At 44.2% G+C, this 20069-nt stretch overlaps 5 non-coding genes across 5 annotated transcripts; all 5 read left to right on the forward strand.

Moving 5' to 3' along the window:
• Positions 1–511: 511 nt before the first annotated feature.
• On the forward strand, positions 512–593 carry TRNAL-UAG (transfer RNA leucine (anticodon UAG)). The gene has a single exon. It is a non-coding gene; the product is annotated as a tRNA-Leu (tRNA).
• A 4430-nt stretch (positions 594–5023) lies between these two features.
• Positions 5024–5105, forward strand: TRNAL-AAG (transfer RNA leucine (anticodon AAG)). The gene has a single exon. It is a non-coding gene; the product is annotated as a tRNA-Leu (tRNA).
• Positions 5106–7899: 2794 nt separating this feature from the next.
• On the forward strand, positions 7900–7989 carry TRNAY-GUA (transfer RNA tyrosine (anticodon GUA)). Its single transcript is given in 2 exon segments — positions 7900–7936; positions 7954–7989. It is a non-coding gene; the product is annotated as a tRNA-Tyr (tRNA).
• A 2710-nt stretch (positions 7990–10699) lies between these two features.
• On the forward strand, positions 10700–10789 carry TRNAY-GUA (transfer RNA tyrosine (anticodon GUA)). The gene is given in 2 exon segments: positions 10700–10736; positions 10754–10789. It is a non-coding gene; the product is annotated as a tRNA-Tyr (tRNA).
• Positions 10790–11826: 1037 nt separating this feature from the next.
• On the forward strand, positions 11827–11917 carry TRNAY-GUA (transfer RNA tyrosine (anticodon GUA)). Its single transcript is given in 2 exon segments — positions 11827–11863; positions 11882–11917. It is a non-coding gene; the product is annotated as a tRNA-Tyr (tRNA).
• Positions 11918–20069: the final 8152 nt, after the last annotated feature.

Genomic DNA, 20069 nt, shown 5'->3' on the forward strand with positions numbered 1-20069 from the left:
ATTACGACCCTGTTTTCTCGTTTCAATTCGAAGACTCCTCTCCCCGCTTCAGAACCGAAAAGTGTCGCACTCAAAATTTAGCAAAAAACTGAAGTCTCGGCGCGCAGGGGTGACAGGAAAAGACAGCTTTGCTCTTTCTTACTTCACCGCCAATATCCCCACGCGATCTGGAATCTAAATTAAGGAGTTCATTCCTCCTTTCAACGAATAGTTTCTGGGCGTCAGGCGGAAGCTGACGCTACCCCTGCCTCGGGGAAGCTGTTACGTTCTAGACCCCAAGAGCTGAGCTTCCGGAACAGATGGTTTGTTCCTTTTAGTTACTGGTTTGAGAAGAGCTGTTGGAGTGGACAGATGTAGGTTCGAGTCCTAGCAGAGCTGAGAACAAAGGGAAGAAATTAATATCGTTTGGTGATACCTAGAATCATGATTTCAGATCGCACAGAGGACTGCGCTGAAAACACGGCACAAAGATATAACTAGCAAGTGTAGAGCGAGATATGGCTGTCGGCTTGGTAGCGTGGCCGAGCGGTCTAAGGCGCTGGATTTAGGCTCCAGTCTCTTCGGAGGCGTGGGTTCGAATCCCACCGCTGCCAACGTTTTGTTCCCTAATCACAGGAAACATGACGTTCTCACTACAGAAAAAAGTTCTATAAATCCATGAAGGGTTTGACCTATTATCTGTGTTTTCTGAACACCAAGCTCTGGACTAGGGGAATTCACTTGGGGCATTCAAGCTGAGAGAAGAAAGGTAGAGAACCATGAAGTAGCCTTGAAAGTGCATGTGTCCTACAAGCGGTGGGCTGGGGCACAGAGGGACCCTGGGACTGAAGTAAGATCTCGTCTCAACGTTTGTTCCTAAGTGTTAACCCGGAAAAATCTGGGCAGTTGCATACAATGCTGAAAGTGTTCCTGGGATACTTGCCCCAGCGGCTGACTGCCTCTCGGACCCCTACTGTTTCCTACAGCGTGCTATTTCTCCACCTGCTGGTGGTCTTCCAGCTACAACAGCACCTCTTCCCTAACCTCTTTATCTTTCGGTCTCTCCCTCTAGGTCCGCCACCAGGCCAGTAAAGGAGATGGGTTAAGCACGGAGCGAATCATCTAGAGAGGCAACTGCTCACCGGCTCAGGGAAGTGATTCAATTCCCAGGCCTGAGCCTACCCAGGAAGACTAACTACCCTGACCCTCACCTAGCCGGCAAAGTGTCCTAGGATGGGTTCAAAGTCAGAATTTGAGCTGTTTAGGGAAGATTCTCAATTACTGAGCTTCGAAGGCAGTGTCATCTTTGGTATCAGTGAGGTACGGTTTGGCACACACTGCACTCAGGTTCGAATCCAGTCGTCCCTTCCTCAAGCTTCTGAGAAGTCCTCAGTTCATTTTAGTAGGTGGTGATGGTCCTGTCTGGCCCATGCCCTAAAGAAGGTGAGAGATAAATTTGTCTATGTGGCTTGTTACTCTAAGTCAGCCTCTACAATAGTGACATTTTGGATCATTCTTTACTATGGGGGCCTGTCATATGCTTTGCAGAATTTTAGCAGCATCCTTGATCTTTACCCACTAGACACCGGAAGTACTGTCCAGTTGTGACAACTGAGAAAGTCTCCAGACATTGTCAAATATCCCCTAGGAGGCAAAATCCTCCCTAAAGACTGAAGGTGCAACTAAAGTATTATTTTTCTATGTTTGGTTTGTCTTCTCAATCTTTTAGCAGTCTCTTGGAGGGCAAAATTCTTGATTTTATGAAGTATGATTAATCATGTTTTTCTTTTATGGATCATACTTTTCATGTTGCATCCAGGAAGTCTTTCCCCAAACACAGTTGACAGTTATTTTACTCTAAATATTTTATAGTTTTGATTTATGATCCATATGGAGTTAATTTTTTATTCAGTATGAAGTAGGGATCAAAATTATTTTTCAAAAGAACATCACTATTGAAAATACTACCTTTCTGTACTGAATTGCCTTTGAAATTTTGTCAACAATTAGTTGATAATACATATGTGGTTCTACCTCTGTACTCCTGTCCAATAAGATCTTTTTTTTAATTTTAATACCAATACTACAGTCTAGATGATAGCAGCTTTATAAGTCCTGATATCAGAGTTCTCCAACTTTTTTCTTCTTTTCAAAATTGTTTGAGGGCATGAACTTTGGAATGAGCTTGTCATTTTCTGAAAAAAACAAAACAAAACACCCAACTCTGTTGTTATTTTTATTTGGATTGCATTGAACCTATAATCCAATCTAGGGATAACTGATATCTTAACATATTGAGACTTCTTAATATGTTCTCCTTGCATTTAGGTTTTATTTCACTTCTCTTAGCTTAGCTTTTTTTTTTTTTTTTGGTATGCAAGTGTTGGACATATTTTAATGCTATTACGTATTTAGTAAGTCTATAGTAAATTGGATTGCTTTTTAAAATTTCAACTTCTGATTGTTCATTGCTAGTATATATACTATAAATATAATACATAACATATATACTATGCATATAGTATAAACAATTACATATACAATTAATTTCAATATTAATCTTATATTCCACCACTTTGTTAGATTCACTTATTATAGCTTTCTGTAGATTCCATAGGATTTTTTCCATAGGCTTTCATGTTTTCTTGGAAAATAAGACAGCTTTACTTACTTTTTTAAACACAAACTTGATGTCTTCTATTTCAATTTTTTTTCATAATTGGGCAAAAAAACCCCTATAGTTTAATGTTCAATAAAAGTGATGAAAGCGGATGTCTTTGGGAGTTCCCTTGTGGCACAGTGGATTAAAGATCCAGCATTATCATTGCAGCAGCTAGGGTTACTGCTGTGCCTAGGTTTAGATCCCACATGTTGCAGGCATGCCCAAAAAAAGAGGAGAAAAGAAAGCAGATGTCCTTGTTTACTCCTCATCTTACAGGGGAAACATTCAGTCTTTTATTTAAGTTGAAGTCAGAAGTTTTCTATAGATGCCCTTTATTAAGCTGAAGAAGTTCCCTTCTCTTCCTAATTTGCTGAGAGTTTGTATCAAGAATGCATGCAAAGGTTGTCAAATGCTTTGCATCTTTTGGTAAGATCCAATGATTTTTTTGTTAATCTGTTATCATGAATTACATGAATTGATTTTGAATATTAAACCAACCTTGCTTTTTGGGGATATAGCCCACTTGATCATTATATATTATTATTTCATATATTGTGGATTCAACTTGCTAATGTATTAAGTTTTTTTGCTTCTATGTTCTTTAGAGATATTGGTCTGCAGTTTTCTTTTTTTCGTAGTGTCTTTGTCTGGTTTTGATGCCAAAATATGCAGGCTTCATAGAAAAGTTGGGAATTATTATCTCTTCATTAATTTAATGGGAGGAGTTGTTTATAAATGGCATTATTTCTCCCTAAAATGTTTGTTAAAACTCACCAGTCAAGTATTCTGGGTCTTGTAAATAGATTGCAGAATACAAAACTTGTAATAATTAAGGCCTGTGGGGACTTCACAACTAGCTCCTGCTTCATGGACTGATGTTTGAATTGGAGTCTGCTTTTTGTATTCTTCTAAGGGAGACTTTCATTTTGTTGATCCACAACCAAAAAAACCTGCAAAAGACAGAAGTAAGAGATGCTTGTACCTAGCCTCAAGTAATTGCAACTCACCCTTCCGAAGCTATCACAATGGAAGACAAGGCCCCAGACAGAACAGGAATACAATCTGTGTGAATGCCGCCTGCGTAGCTGAGTCTGGGCAAAGCCTTCAGTATACTATAACACCAGCACCCCCCACCACCCCTCTTACACATAATTTGTCCTACACAATACCAATTACAACCTCTATGTCTCCCCTAACTTAGAAAATCTCTAGTATTTGTGCAGATGGCTCTGAGACTAGTGCCAGATCATCTCTCATGTTTCCCCCTCTCTTCAACAGTCTTCCTGATTCCTGAGGAGAAGCTTTGGGAAGGACATAGTGGCTCTGGGAGCAGTATGTCTGTCTCTCATCTCTTCCATAAGCTGTGTCAAAGGTCAAGAAGAAGCTAATATTTTCAGATGATGGTTGAGCAAGTCAGCCTCTGACGATTAAATGAACCATTTAGGATCCTCACAATCATGAACTGGAAAACCTATTCTCAGGTCATTTCGGGGATGTGTTTGCTCCTATTTACTAAGGCTCTTAGTCCACAGCTCACCCCAGGCGAGTGGGTGGGAATAAGGGACTTAAAAGCCTTGTCACCCTGAGATGTCAAAGAATGGTACTGAAAGAGGAATTTAGAGGGACTAGGGAAGAACACTTCTTATATGTTGTGCCTCATTGTGATGTGTAACAACCTCACATTGTTCCGGCACACTATCTTTTCCGGAGTCTGGCAATGGTAGCCAAGTGGCATTTGGTGACTGCCACCCAGGCATTGAACCTAGCAGTGACCTTTCTTGACCACACATTTTTTTTGGAAGATAAGCAAAGATTGACGCTAATTAAAGCCACAAAAAGCTTAGAAGGAGCATGGCTTATCAAATGGCGTTTTAGAGCATTTGCAAATGCTTGAGCACCTACTTAAAGCTAGAAACTAATCAACAACCTAAGATATCTACGGACTCTGCTGCCTCCACCTCCCCCCGCCAATCAACTGAAACGTCAAAGAATGCACGTATGTGACTGCTGAATTTTTCTTCAGAGAAGGAGCAGCCTCTCCTGGTTTTTTACTCTACTCCTAAGACACCTGAAGCTCCTTTCTGGACTGAAACATAGTGACACCTGCCGAAAGCCCACAGCCTAGTGTGTAATCTTTCATCCACTCATTACTCATTTATTTATTCACTGAGCTCTTCCCCTTTAAGCTCTGGGTGCAAGATGAAAAATTTAAAGTCAGTGAGGAAAGGAGGCTTCCGCGATAAGCCTCCGCTGTTCCTTGAACCTTTTCCCCACTCGTTCTTAGGTCATATTTGAAGTTAAGACTTGGGGAACGCACTGAACCAAGACGTCAAAGGAAAGTAGTGAGTATTAGAAAGAGCAGTCAGAAACGGGTTAACATCTGGTAGCGTGGCCGAGCGGTCTAAGGCGCTGGATTAAGGCTCCAGTCTCTTCGGAGGCGTGGGTTCGAATCCCACCGCTGCCAAAGAGGTTGTTTTGCCATTTGCAGAACCCATCCAAGGTCTAAAACACACAAATGTGCTAGCCCAACACTCATTTGGCCTGAGATGAGAGACAGTGCGTTAGTGAGGTTCAGGTCAGACCATGCAAGCCAAGTGGGCACCAATTTTCTGGCCAGATAGTGCTTGGGAAAGTTTTGCCAATTGGTGACGTTTTGATAAGTCTTCAAGGATGAAGTTCACCAGGAGGATAGGGGTAGGTAAGAAACGGAAGTTTTAAGACCTGATAACGCAGGTGTAACCCCAGAAGAGGAAGCTGTCTGTCACAGGGATTGATAAAAGGATGGGAAAGGACAGGAGTGGTGTTTTGTTTGTTTACCCCACCCACCCACCCCCATAAATGAAAACTCAGAGGATTCCCCGGCCCTCTATGAGTGAACTTCAAAAAGCACCTCTGGTGAGGGCGCAAGGCGCAGGCCCTTGGGTCGGTAATATCGTCAGAATACAGTAGTGACTTTGGCGTCAGCTCCTCTTGCCCTTGGCTCCTGGCTGGTCTGTTTGTTCTGGGGCATTTCTGCCTCCCCACCTTCAAGCTCCATCTCTTGTCTCCAGATGGAGTGCCTTGCCTTCTCTATGCATCTTTATGAGACAAGGAGAAGGACAGAGAGGTTTTGGGTGCCACTGTTCAGAGATGTGACTCAGCAAGAGGGCGATCCCCACGAGAGGACAAAGGTGTTTCAATTCTTGAAGACGCTGAGTCAAGGATTTTTGACAACTTGGAAAATTAGCTCACTATCCCTACAGCTTGCTTTCAAAGAGTCCAAGAATGTTTTAACCCATAATCTGAACTCCTATTAGACATTTTCACCTATTGAACTGTAAAGACGGTGTACTTCCGGATCTTTGCCCATATTTCGGAGGGGGCCAAGGAGCGTTGATGGGTAGCATTTGATGTCCACTGCAACCCAGGTTGAATCTAAGTGCTGCCTCTTTTTCAGTTGTCTTTGGAGAAGTCAGGAAGGGTAGAACACCTTTAAGCAAAGCAGAAAAACTTTATCTCAGGAGGTGGTGAAGGAATAAAGGTAGCACATGTCCTTAATTATAAACACCTTAATTATAAACACTATCCTAAACTTGAAACTTTCCCTTTATTTTCCCATTGGCTTCCCTCAGCCTGCACTTCAGAAAATATCTATTGCTCTAAACATTGCTCTCATTGCACCCAGAAAGTATTAATTCCATCGGAAAGAGCGATAACTGCTGAAACTCGGTGAATCAGGACCAATACGCTGCAAATTCTGATTTAAGATACAGAAATAGAAATAAAGAGAGACAGTAAAACCATACAACAACAACAGAGCCAAAAAGCAAGAGGGAGGAGACACAGAGAGAAACAAAGAAAGAAACAATTTTTAAAAAAGAAATTCTGCTACCATTTGATCCAGCAATCCCACTCTTGGGCATCTATCCAGAGAAAACCACAACTCTCAAAGACACATGTACTCCGATGTTCATTGCTGCATCATTTACAATAGCCAAAACATGGAAACAACCTAAATGTCCATTGACGGAGGAGTGGATCAGGCAGATGTACATATACACAATGGAATATTACTCAGCCATTAAAAAGAACGAAATACTAGCATTTTTAGCAACATGGATGGACCTAGAAATTATCATGCTAAGTGAAGTCAGCCACACAGTGAGACACCAACATCAAATGCTTTCACTGACATGCAGAATCTGAAAAAAGGACAGACTGAACTTCTTTGCAGAACAGATGCTGACTCACAGACATTGAAAAACTTATGGTCTCCGGAGGAGACAGTTTGGGGAGTGGGGGGATGTGCTTGGGCTGTGGGATGGGAATCCTGTGATATTGGATTGTTATGATCATTATACAACTACAGATGTGATAAATTCATTTGAGTAATTAAAAAAAAAGAAGTTCTGGGGAAAAAAAATCACAGACTGAACTCAGAAAAGAAAGCCAGACACCCTAAAAGATGGAAAGTGCGAAAGAGACGTCGACGTTCAAGAAGGGGAAAAGTTTGAGAGAAAAACAGAAATCAGAAATACACCTAGTAGTAGGAAGGAGGTGGGGAAAACAAAGCAGGCTGAAGGATGGGAACTGAAGGGTACAGTCAGTGGAAGATGGATGCTGGAGAACGAGCTTTCGACAAAAACTTCCGGTTTGTGGGCGGAAGATGGGAACCAAGTCCCCAGACTGGCCGCAGAGGGCCAGGCCAATGAGTACCTACGCGAGTGCTCAATCCTCCTAGCACGACATGCTTTCTCCATCATTTCCCAGGAAGCCTCAGAAAAGCAGAACTAGGTCTAGGTGGGCACCACTGCCCGCTCTGGAGTGAGTGGCAGGGTGAGGGGTGTACGGAACCTGGGGACGGGGGGCTGGGGAGGGATGGGTGAGATGTGGGGAGGCACTTAGAGGCGGTGCTCCTCCTCAAGGGGTCTTCAGCGGACTTGCAGCCTGCCTTCTTCTACTGTTCCTCTGCAAGCCCGACCCCGTCCGACCCACATGTCCCTTTGGCCAACGCCCCCCTCTCCCTTCACCGTCTGTCGTCCTGCAGAAAGGGGCAGGAGAGGAGAAATGAGTTAACTGGTGGCTGTCCTGGCCCAGGCATTTTGAAAATCGCAGTCCTGGGATGCCTGCCAACCACGGAGCCCCGGAGTGTGCACGGCTCCCTGCCAAGGAGCTTCCAACCAATCCAAGGTATGTCGCACCCGGAGCGTCCCAGTGCCTTGGCTTCCATTGTTTCTGCAAAAAGGAACAATCCAGGAAGTCTTTATGCTTCCAAGTACCCTTCGATAGCTCAGCTGGTAGAGCGGAGGACTGTAGGTCAAACGTCCGTTGACATCCTTAGGTCGCTGGTTCGAGTCCAGATCGAAGGAGATGCTGTTGAGTTTTTTGCCCCACTCTTGTCTTTGCATCAGAAGAGCATCGAAGTCTTTGCAGAACCAGTTGTCCCTTCCTGAAATCCAGATCTATCCCCTTCAGCCCCAAACACATCTTTGCTTGCACCTTAGGAGGCTGACCAAACCTGCCAGCCCACTCAACGTTCCAAACTCTTCACCGCTTTGCTCAACGTGGACAGATCCCTCACAAACAAGTGGGCATTCAGCAGCTGCCCACTACAAGCCCTGGAGCCCGACAAGCACACGGGCCATCACAGGGGTCACGGACAACCAAGGCATCCTTCTGGAAAACCCTTCCACTCAATCTTCCTTTCCTACTCTGCTTCCTCCTAGTATGGTCCCTGGCTTCACTTTTCTGTCAAGCCCAACTATAATCTCTGTATCTCTATTCTGTTTGTTTCTCCTCCAACTCTCTTTCTTCCTTTTCCTATAAATATATAGACCCACCAAGAGAAAACCCTCTTCTTCTCCCTGCTTTTTCTACCAAGGGACAGGACTACCACCCTGAGATTTCCCATTCCATTGCCAACTGTGCCCCTGCCTGGAGAGAGGCTGGCACTGGCAGTAAACAACCAGGGCTCTGGGGCCAAGGTGGTGCTGAGGCTTGACACTCACAATGAAAACTTCAGAGGCCACTTTCAGGTCTTCTGTCAGTCAGAGGACAGGGCTGTGGCCCCAGGGAAATCTTCAGATTCCTTGAAGCTTCACACTTGTTTTTGTTGCTACAGGGAGTTTTAAGTACCTTCTGAGAAAGCAACGATTGTTCCTATTCTACAGTGGTGACAAAGACACTGGCACAGATTCCCCTGCTACCTCTGATGGAGACACATAGAAAGAGAGACAGGCAGAAAGATGACAAAGACAGAGAGAGAAGGAGAGTGACTGCAAAGGGGAGAGGGAGAGAGAGAGGAAGGGAGTTTGTGAGCAAAAGGAGACTTGATATTGAGAAGGAGCCCTGAGAGTAGGAAAGGCTGGGGGCAGGTAGATAAAGGTGACTTAAGGCAGGGAGCAGAAGGGGTCAAGGAGTGGGCGTTGGTGGCCAGATGTGTGGTTGTGGAGGGGCACAACAATTGTCCTCCTTACACTGACCACTAGCCTGTGCCTTCTGATCGGCTGGCTTAATAGAAGTCTAGCTCCTGAGGCTACATGGGCCTGCCCTTCTGCATCCACCACCCAGATCTCCCATCTGGCCAGGTTGCAGTGGGGCTGGTGGTTAGGGGAGGGTTGGCAAGGCTGTAGGTGCAGAGAGGAAAGCCAGTGAGTGAGCCTTGCTCTTTTCCCTTTTGACGGAAGGAAACTACAAAAGGCTGGACATACAGTTGGAAAGCATCAGCAAAACGGTGATGGGAGTGTGGCTTTCTGAAGCAGCCTTTACTCCTGTCCCACTGCTGACTGAGAGGAGTTGAGCCTGGGGCTGTGGAGTCTCCAGGGGTCCAGGAGGTGTTGCCATTGCTGTCCACAGAGACCTTCAGGAGGAACCTATTGTTCTGTGGACATGGAGAGTCCCAGCCTCCAATGTCACCATCTGTGGAGACCAGTAGACAGGGACTAAAGAGGGATTCTAAGGCTTTCATTGGATGAGCCTTCTCCTACTTCGATCTTCACCCCTCATGGGAATTGCAGGAGTCCAGGTTTGGGGGAATCTAGCTTTGGGGACATAATAGGGATGGGAAGGTGGGCTGGTGGGTGGGAGGAAGACTATGGTGACCTGGACATGCCAAGGCAAGCCCCAGCAGGGCCCACTCCTGCTCTCTGGGGTTTCATAGCAGGCAGTAGGGGACCTCTGGGGAAATGCATCCTCGCAGGTGCAGACCTGCGGGTCTCCTGATCAGAGGCTGGAAACGCAGGCATTGAAGTGCAGGTGGCCTGGGTGTGGTTTACTGCACATCTGTGCTACCTGGGTGGGTGAGTGAGCGATGTTGGGGTGGCAGGTACACACCAGATGGGATCTGAAACATTTGTCAAAGTCATGGAGTGAGGGCAAGGGGTCCAACTGGGACAGCAGTGTGCTCTGCCCCAGGATCTCGAGCTATTTCAGAGAGCAGCTGAGTCAGCCAAAGGAGTTCGGGTCTCTGGGCAGGAGAGGGGAGCCCAGTCCCAGCCTGGCCACAGCGAGCAGGGTGGGTACCTATCGGTCTCCCCTCCCAGCCCAGAAGGCTTTCTCCATCCATCTTTTCCCAGAAGCCTCACTGCACGGAAAAGCGAGCCTAGCTCATGGTGGGCAGCAGGGGCCCGTCGGGGTTGAGTGTCGGGGTGAGGGCTCCTCAGCACCAGGAGCAGGTGTGGAGTGAAGTGGTGCGAGGGGCAGCGCTGAACAGGTCCTGGAGAGCCTTTCAGCGGACCTGCCTGCCAGGTGCCTTCTTCTTTCCTGCTTCTCTCCTCAAGTCTACTCCCACTCAATCCACATCCGTGGGCCTAACACTCTCCTTCTCTCACCGACTTTCTGGCCACCGACGGCTGTTGTCTGGCCTCTCCCGATAGGAAGTGACAGCGGAGAGAAAATGAGTCAACAGGTGGCGGCCTGTGTCCAGGCATTCTGAAAATCGCCGCCCCGGGGTGCCTGCCAACTGCTCCTTGCCAAGGGGCTTTCGATCAATCCAAGGCAGGTGACACCCGGGTCCTCCCAGGGCCTTGGCCCCGGTTTTACCAAAAAGAGGAACAACCCAGCAACTCTCTCACCGTGCACCCTTCGATAGCTCAGCTGGTAGAGCGGAGGACTGTAGAACCTATGCGTGTGGACATCCTTAGGTCGCTGGTTCGATTCCGGCTCGAAGGAAGTGCGTTGAATGCTTTTTTTGCCACGGGCGCTCTCGTGGATTCTCACAAGGAAAAATACCTGTCCCTACTCCCCTGTTCATGAACTCAAGCCCTTTAGCTCATAATAACCCATCATCACTCCACCTTGCTTTTGCCTAGCGAGCAGCTCCAATCAGCCAATCCCCACAACCTTCCGATCCCTTACACTTTATTCTCCCACTTCTCCCCAGGGAGAGCAGCGCCTGCTCTGCCACCACCGCTTTGCTCAACGTGGACAGATCCCTCACAAACAAGTGGGCATTCAGCAGCTGCCCATTACAAGCCCTGGAGCCCGACAAGCACACGGGCCATCACAGGGGTCACGGACAACCAAGGCATCCTTCTGGAAAACCCTTCCACTCAATCTTCCTTTCCTACTCTGCCTTTTCCTAGGATGGTCATTGACTTCTCTCTTCCGTCTAGCCCAACTGTAACCTCTGTATCTCTAATCTGTCTCTCACTGCGCGGAAAAGTGAGCCTAGCTCATGGTAGGCAGCAGGGGCCCGTCGGGGTTGAATATCGGGATGAGGGCGCCTCAGCACCAGGGGCAGATGTGGGATGAGGTGGGGCGTAGTGGTGGGGGGGAGGGCGCTTAACGGCTCCTGGAAGGCCCTTCTGTGGACCCTGCCTGGCTGGCGGGGTTGTTCTTTTGCTCTGCTTTCCTCCTCAAGTCTGCGGCCATCCCACCCACGCATCCACATCTGTGTGGCTAACATTCCCCCTTACACCTCATCCTCCCCTCGGCCACCCAAGGCTGTCTCGCCCCCCCACCCCCACCCCCGCTGGTAGAAAGTGACAGGGGAGAGGAAATAAGTCAACAGGTGGCAGCCTGGATCCAGGCATTCTGAAAATCACCGCCCCGGAGGTGCCTGCCAATTACGGAGCCCCGGAGCAAGCACTGCTCCTTGCCAAGGGGCTTCCAATCAATCCAAGTCATGTGGCACCCGAATCCTCCCAGGGCCTTGACCCCGGTTTTTACCAAAAAGGCGAACAACTCAGCAACTTCTTCCCGTGCACCCTTCGATAGCTCAGCTGGTAGAGCGGAGGACTGTAGTGGTGATAAGCTGTTGTCATCCTTAGGTCGCTGGTTCGATTCCGGCTCGAAGGAGGTGCGTTGGGTTCTTTTGCCCCACGACGCCACGTATGTCAAGCAAATAGGCCTTTGCAGTAAGCTGTGTTCCAATTCTCATCCTTCAGAACTGAGAACCTCTTCTGGAGCCTCTCTGATACTACTATCTTTTTCCTGTTGCCAAGGAAGCAAGGCACACGTCTTCTTATTGAAGTCTTTGACCTATTCCCTTCAGCGCAAGTTTCCCACCCTGCATTGTCCTGCCTTAGCAGGCATCACCAACCCCACCTCCCAGCCTTTAATACTTTGTTGCCCCATAGTTCTTATTTTTGATCCTTCGGCCCAGCACAGCACTGTCTGATACCACAGCTTTTCTAATCATGGACAAATCCCTGTCAAACCCCAGAGGAGCTGCTTACGGCAAGCCCCACCCCCCCTTTTTTTTTTGGCAAGCTCTTTATATTGGCAAGCATACAGGTCACAGATAACACTGATATGTATGTTTGAAACTTTTAATTTTGTTTTATGTATATATCTGTTTTCCTCAATGTATTTTCTCCCCTCATTGGTATTTTTTATTTTGTCTGTGAATTACATATATTTTAAACCCAGCTATACAGTAAACTCTTTTGGTTGCCTTCTTAGCACAGTTTTAGTAGGGAATTGCCTTTTGAAAATGTAAGTATTTGCTAATCAGCACTGCTCTTTAAATGACATTTAAACTGAAATATGCTGCCGTTTTGTCCGCGTGGTTTATTGAGTGATTATTACTCCCAATGTCCTATTTAAATAGGTGGTCTGATTTCTGGATTTTTTTCTACTCAGGTTTATTTGTCTTGTCAGTATTTCCTGGTGCTAATGTAGGTTTTTGGCTATATTATGAGCAATGGTATCTCCTAGTCAGCTTATATCATTTGGTACAGACCGTGATCTATACAAAGACTCTATTGCTCTGTATTCACAAGGAGACCCCAGCCTTGAATGTCACCTTATGCAGAAATTAACATAGTGGGACCAATAATGGAATCGGGGCCTTTCTTATACACCCTGTAATTCTACTCCTTACACCATTATGTTTAGATTTGCTTCTATTTACTAAAAATGTGTTCTCAGAATTATGAATGAAGGCATGTACTCATCAATAAAGGGACTGGTATTTCTTGCATCCTCTTCTTAGCTCATCCACCCAGGTTGTGTTGACTCAATAGAGTTGCCGCTCTGTAGGATTTACATTCTGGTATATTTTGTTGACAAACCTTTTAATAAGCACCTAATCTGTCCCAGGTATTGTGCTTGTGCCAGGGGTTCGAGATTAAAATATAGGTCTTGCCTTAAAATCTTTTTGAATGTATGTTACACAGAGATGGAAGCGGACAGTTATAATACAGTGTGCTGAAAACTGCAATTGAGGTAAATAGAACATTCCATGTAAATCTAAAACTAAAATTAAATCTTAGGAAGTTTTAATTCGTGCTAAGGCGGTGGGCAAAGTAGAAAATATGGAAGGTTTAATGGTAGAGGCAATGCACTGTAGTCGGTTCAGTTTTAGCACAGGAATAGTAATCTGTGATCAGGTGAGCAGAGTGGATACAGATAGTTAGAAAAGAAACACAAAGCTGAAGAGTGTTGATTTTTTGGTAACTATACATTATATCACTGGAGCATACAAAGTTCAGGACTACCAGGAAATGACAACACAAATAATTGTGCATGGAATTTTAACTTATAGCACTGATGTTCCAGTTGCTGCTTATTCTGGAAGCAAGGGGAAGATTTCTCAACATCCCTTGTGAGTCTTCATGGAGAAGACACCATGGTTTTATCACTTGGTATATTTATTATTCTACCAGAATGACCAGCAGAAGAAAGGTCGATTATGTCCGTGTGATAGGGATGGTGTAGGCTACTTACACAGGTAGTTGTATAAGTCCCAGTAGGGGACCACAGATAGAGAGGGAAACCTAGGGAACTTTGGTAAACCACTGTAAATTAATAATCTCTCAAGAGCCTTCAGAACAAAGCAGGCTTGCTTAACTATAAAACCATAAATAAAAGCACAAAATATGCCTCAGGTCATTAACTGAAAGATAAAATGAGGCCTGCATTCAAGTTCAGCAAGATAATGGTCCTTAGGACCAAGGACGGGAAGTTAAGGGAAAGATGACGTTCCAAAATAGGAGACGGCTCATTATACGGGAATCTGAGATGCCACAGCCACAGCCATGCCAGATCCAAGCTGCTTCTTTGATCCACACTGCAGCTCACTGCATTTAATGCTGTATCCTTAAGCCACTGAGCAAGGCCAGGGATTGAAGCCACATCCTCATGGTTACTAGTTGGGTTCCTTACCCTTGAGCCAAAATAGGAGTTCCCATTCAAAATATTTTAGCACCTGTTACCACCCTTCTGCTGATTTGAACAAGCACCATGACAGTCTTAGTTTGACCTCAGAGGGTCAAATACAATCTTACCTGATAAGAAGGAGGAGCTAATGACGTAAGCCTGATGTCTACTCAAAGGAAGAGGGAAAAGGTGGACGTTCCTCCCCTCCTCCACTTTCCTTGAATTATAAAAATGTAACCCACCTAATCCTTGGGGCAGAGACACCTTGCCAGCCTGCTTGCATGTCTCACAAGTGTCCTATCTTAATAAATCTCTTTCTTGCCTATCACTTTTCTCTCACTGAATTCCTTCGGCGCTGAGTCCCAAGGAACCTGAACCTCAGTAAGTCCAGACACCAGGAGTGCAATTCTAATTAAAAAACAAACAAACAAAAAAAACCCAACAAACATGGGTTCAAGTCCCAATCTGGGTTCTGGCTAGGTTCTAGTCAGATGTGTTGGCAGTTTCACTTGTACTTCCACTGCATTCATTCCCACTCCTACTGTCATTACCTCTGCACATACATTTTTGCCTGCCCTGATTCAGCTGACAGCAAGGGCAAAAACACTGCTGATGCCAGGAGGGAAAATTTTTACCTTGTATGAAGCGTTTGCCCCCTTTTCAGATTTGGCAGGAATGGAGACCAGGGAAACTTCCATTCAAGATCTCTTGAAATTGTCTTCTCTCTTTCTTGAACCTCAATATGTCATCACACTCTCTCTTTTTTTAATTGAAGTGTAGTAAATTTACAATGTTGCATTAGTTTCAGGATACAACAAAGTGATTCAGATAGATATAGATAGATCTATCTATATCTGTATTTCAGACTCTTTTCCCTTATAGGTTATTACAAAATATTGAGTATAGTTCTTTGTGCATATAGTAGGTCCTTATTGGTTATCCATTTTATACATAGTGGTATGTAAACATATCATCTTTTTATCACCTGGGTAGCCTTTCTCAGCAAGTCCTTCCTCTATGATGCCTGGACCAATAGAATTCTCTGTGCAGGCCACCCATCCCTGGTGATAATTAAATAGTTATACATAGGTTATAAATGAAAATGTTTACCTTTCAATAGTGACATTAATTAGAAACCAAAGCTTTTGTTATGCTCTTCCATCTCTACACTCATGCTAATACAAGCAATGAAGAAGTTACACGACAATGGGAGGAAAAGTATGTATACATGTATGTGTAACTTGGTCCCCATTCTGTACAGCAGAAAAAAATAAAAAAAAATAATTAAAAAAAAAGAGAAGTATGTGGTCCAAGAAGGGTAAAATGGCGTTTGCTCACAAAATCCATAAGCAAGAAATAGAAATCCTGGCCTCAAATTGAACAGTTTTTCAATCAGTAGTGGGTAAAGGGAGTGTGGGTAAGCGTCAGAGTCTTCTCAAGATGGAGGACGAAAAGTGTGATCTGTTCGAGCACACCTTGTGACCGACACTCTCACCCTGCACACAGACTGAAATATCTTTGGGCATTATGTGGCAGATCCCTTTATTTAAGTATCAAACCTGATCAGGCCAAAATCATTGCATACTTTGTAGATAAATAAAAAGCTCTTTAAGAGGAGACGATGGGGTCCTAGGGGCTGGTAGCCACAAGAAATGACATAGTGACTTGCTTCTTCAGGGTCAGAAGGCACCCCCTTTTTTTTTTTACAAGACAGAGCCAGGGTTCAAACCCAAACCCATGCCACAGTAGTGACCTGAGCCACAGCAGGGACAACACTGAATCCTTAACCCACTGAGACACACAAGAACTCCAGTGAAGTGGTGCTACTTGAGACTGAAATAAAATTTGAATGCCCACTATCTTCTAGTCAACATTATACTGAAGATTTTGTTAGAATAAACGAAAATAAAGAAATGATTGTGTAAAAAGAAAATATAAAGAAAACTACAGAGCAAAAATGCTGTTGAATACAAATGGTGATTTCTAAGATTTAAGATGAAAAGACTGATAAATGAATTTCTTGGGTTTTATTTGGTTTTTTCTCTCCTTTTCATAGCTACACCTACAGCATAAGGCCAGGGGTCAAACTGGAGCTGCAGCTGCTGGCCTGTGTGTGCCTCAGCCACAGCAATGCCAGATCCAAGCCACATCTGCAACCTATGCCTCAGCTTGTGGCAACACTGGATCCTTAACCAAATAAGCAAGGCCTGGGATTGAACCCTCATTCTTATGGATACTATGTTGGGTGAACCACAATGGAAATTCCAAAAATAACATTTAAAAAATAGAAAAAAACTCACAGATTTCAAAACCAATCTTATGGTTACCATAGGTGAAACTGGTGGAGGAGGAGAGAATTGGAAGGGCAGGAATAACATACACACACCACTGTATAAAATAGATAATTAGCAGATTGAACCTGCATCCTCCCAGAGATAATGATGGGTCCTTAACCCACTAAGCCACAACAGGAACTTCTGAACTCACGGGCATTTGTCCCCCTGGTGGGTAGGATGGCTTTTTTTTTTTTTTTTTGTCTTTTTGCTATTTCTTGGGCAGCTCCTGCAGCATATGGAGATTCCCAAGCTAGGGGTTTAATCGGAGCCATAGCCACCAGCCTACACCAGAGCCACAGCAACGCGGGATCCGAGCCACGTCTGCAACCCACACCACAGCTCACGGCAACACCGGATCGTCAACCCACTGAGCAAGGGCAGGGACCGAACCTGCAACCTCCTGGTTCCTAGTCGGATTCGTTAACCACTGCGCCACGACGGGAACTCCAGGATGGCTTTTGATGATAATAGTGATGGTCTCAAGCAGCTTTACTTCTCCAGCTCTCCCTGGTGAAGCTGTGAGGGCTCACCAACCCCATGCCCTTCTCCCCCCAATGCCTCTCTTGCAATTAGACTGATAAGGTGGCCAGCACCAGCCAGAGATAGGTGGGCACAAGTGGTATAAGTGTCTTCATGTGCCTATTCATGCTCTTCTCCTCATCCTTGGTGATGGTCCAGGCTTCATGTTGAAGACCCTGGATCCCTGAGCCATTGCTGCAGCCCACAAGACCATAATATGAGTGAGAAGTAAACCTTTCCTGTGTAAAGCCGAAAGAAAATAAAAAAGAAGTCTACAGCTATATTACTAGAAATAACAGGTGATTTTAATAAATTTGGTTTTTTGTCTTTTTTGATTTTAACAAATTTGCAGTATCAAAGGTTAATATTAAAAAATTATGTGTATTTCTATATGCCATCATCCTCTAGAATAGTTAGAATATTAGATTTTTTTAAAGTTACCTTATAATAGCATCAAACAATGAAATACCTAGAAATACATTTTTTAAAATGTGCAAAATCCTAAGGCACAAAATACAAAATATTATTGGAGAATTAAAGAAAATTATATAAATGGAAAGATAGTCTATGTTTATGGACTAAAAAACTCAGTATTATAAAAATATCAAATCCCCTCAAAATAAAGTTTGATCTTAAAATCTAATCAAAATTCCACAATTGTGCAGGGCTTTCTTTCTTTCTTTTTTTTTTTTTTTAAGGCTGCACTTGCAGCATATGGAAGTTCCCTGGCTAGGGGTCAAATTAGAGCTGTAGCCGCTGGCCTACACCACAGTTATGCCAGAACCAAGCCCATCGGTGACCGATGCCGCAGCTTGCTACAACTCCAGATCCTTAACCCACTGAGTGAGGCCAGGGATCAAACCTGCATCCTCATGGATACTAGTTGAGTTCTTAACCCTCTGAGCCATAATGGGAACTTCCAGACAGGGTAACTTGATAAGACAATTCTAAAGCATATATAGGCATACTTGTCAAAATAGCTAATAGACTCTTGAAAAGGACAAATAGAAAGATATAGCTGTACCAGATGCCAACAATCTTTATAAAGACACAATTTGGTGAGAGTGGTAATGACATGGAACAGGAAAATATACCAGTGGAACAGTGTAGTCTAGAAATAGACCCATGCTTGGCCATTCATTTGTAACAAAGATTACACTGCAAGGGAGATAATCCTCTTTTCAATAAATAATGATGGATCACTTAGCTAATATGGTGGGGAAAAATAAATCTTGATTCAAAGCACATGTTACATACAAAACTGATAAATTATAGATTTAATTGTCATTTGCAAATCTGACAGTGAAATGTAAGAGTAATACTTCTTTAAAAAAATATGAGAATATCCCACCTTGAATTAGGCATATATTCCTTAAATAAGACACAAAAAACAAATGTAAAGAGATAAAATGGATATACTGGGCTGCATTAAAATTAAGAGCTCATTTTTAAAAATTCTGTTAAATGAATAAAGAGGCCTGCCACAGAGTAGGACAATGTACTTGTATATCTAACAAAGAATTTCACCCCAAGTATATAAAGAATGCCTAAAATCACGAGAAAAACAATTAACAACCATTCCGATGCTTTTTATTTCAACACTTTTTTTTTTCCCCTTTTTAGGGTCTTACCCACATGGTATGGAAGTTCCCAGGCTAGAGGTCAAATCAGAGCTACAGCTGCTGGCCTACACTACAGACACAGCTACGCCAGATCCAAGCTGCATCTTTGACCTACACCATAGCTCATGGCAACTCCAGATCCCCACCCCACTGAGCAAACCCGAATCCTCGTGGATACTAGTCAAATTGGTTCCTGCTGTGCCCCAACAGGAACTCTCTCTTTCATCAGTTTTTAAAGCACTGTCTTTCCTGCTGCTTCAACCACTTTTTTTTTTTCCTCTTTTTTACTGCACTCCAGACATGTGAATTTTCCCAGTCCAGGGACTGAACCCATGCCACAGTTGTAACCAGAATCGCAGCAGTGACAATATCATACTCTTAACCCACTGAGCCACAAGGGAATTCTTCTGCTTGTGTTTTTCTATTACCGAATCTGAAGTCATGAAGATTTACCCCTATGTTTTTTTTTTTAATGGATTTATAGTTTTAGCTCTTACATTCGGATCTATCATCCATTTTGAGTTCATTTTGGATATAGTGTGAAATGAGTTCAGTTGCATTTTTTTCTATGTGAATATTAAATTGTTCCAGCACCATTTGTTGAAAAGACTATTCCTTTCCCATTAAATGGTCTTGGCACTCTTGAATTCTTATTTCTATTTCATTGACCTATATGCCTATCTTTATGCCAATTCCACATTTGTGGAATATTTTAAAACTGAGAAATGTGAATCCTCCAACTTTATTTTTGTTGTTGTTGTTGTTGCTATTTCTTGGGCCGCTCCCGAGGCATATGGAGGTTCCCAGGCTAGGGGTTGAATCGGAGCTGTAGCCACCAGCCTACGCCAGAGCCACAGCAACGCAGGATCCGAGCCGCGTCTGCAACCTACACCACAGCTCACAGCAACGCAGGATCCGAGCCGCGTCTGCAACCTACACCACAGCTCACGGCAACGCCGGATCGTTAACCCACTGAGCAAGGGCAGGGACCGAACCCGCCACCTCATGGTTCCTAGTCGGATTCGTTAACCACTGCGCCACGACGGGAACTCCATCCAACTTTATTTTTATTTTTCAATATTGTTTTGGCTACATGGGGCCTCTTGCAATCCTGTACAAATTTTAGAATCAGCATAAACATTTCTGCAAAAATTTCAGTTGGGATTTTGATAAGGATTGCACTGGATCTGTATATTTCTTTGGTTAGCATTGCCGTCCTAACAGTAGTAAGTCTTCCTTCCAGTCCATGAACATGGCGTGTCTTTCCATTTATTTAGGGTTTTTAAAATTTCTTTGAACAACATTTTGTAGTTTTTAGTTTACAAGTCCTACATCTCCTTGGTTAAATTTATTTCTAAATGTTTTATTCTT

Source organism: Phacochoerus africanus, chromosome 9, assembly GCF_016906955.1.
Source record: "Phacochoerus africanus isolate WHEZ1 chromosome 9, ROS_Pafr_v1, whole genome shotgun sequence".
NCBI classification, from domain to species: Eukaryota; Metazoa; Chordata; class Mammalia; order Artiodactyla; family Suidae; genus Phacochoerus; species Phacochoerus africanus.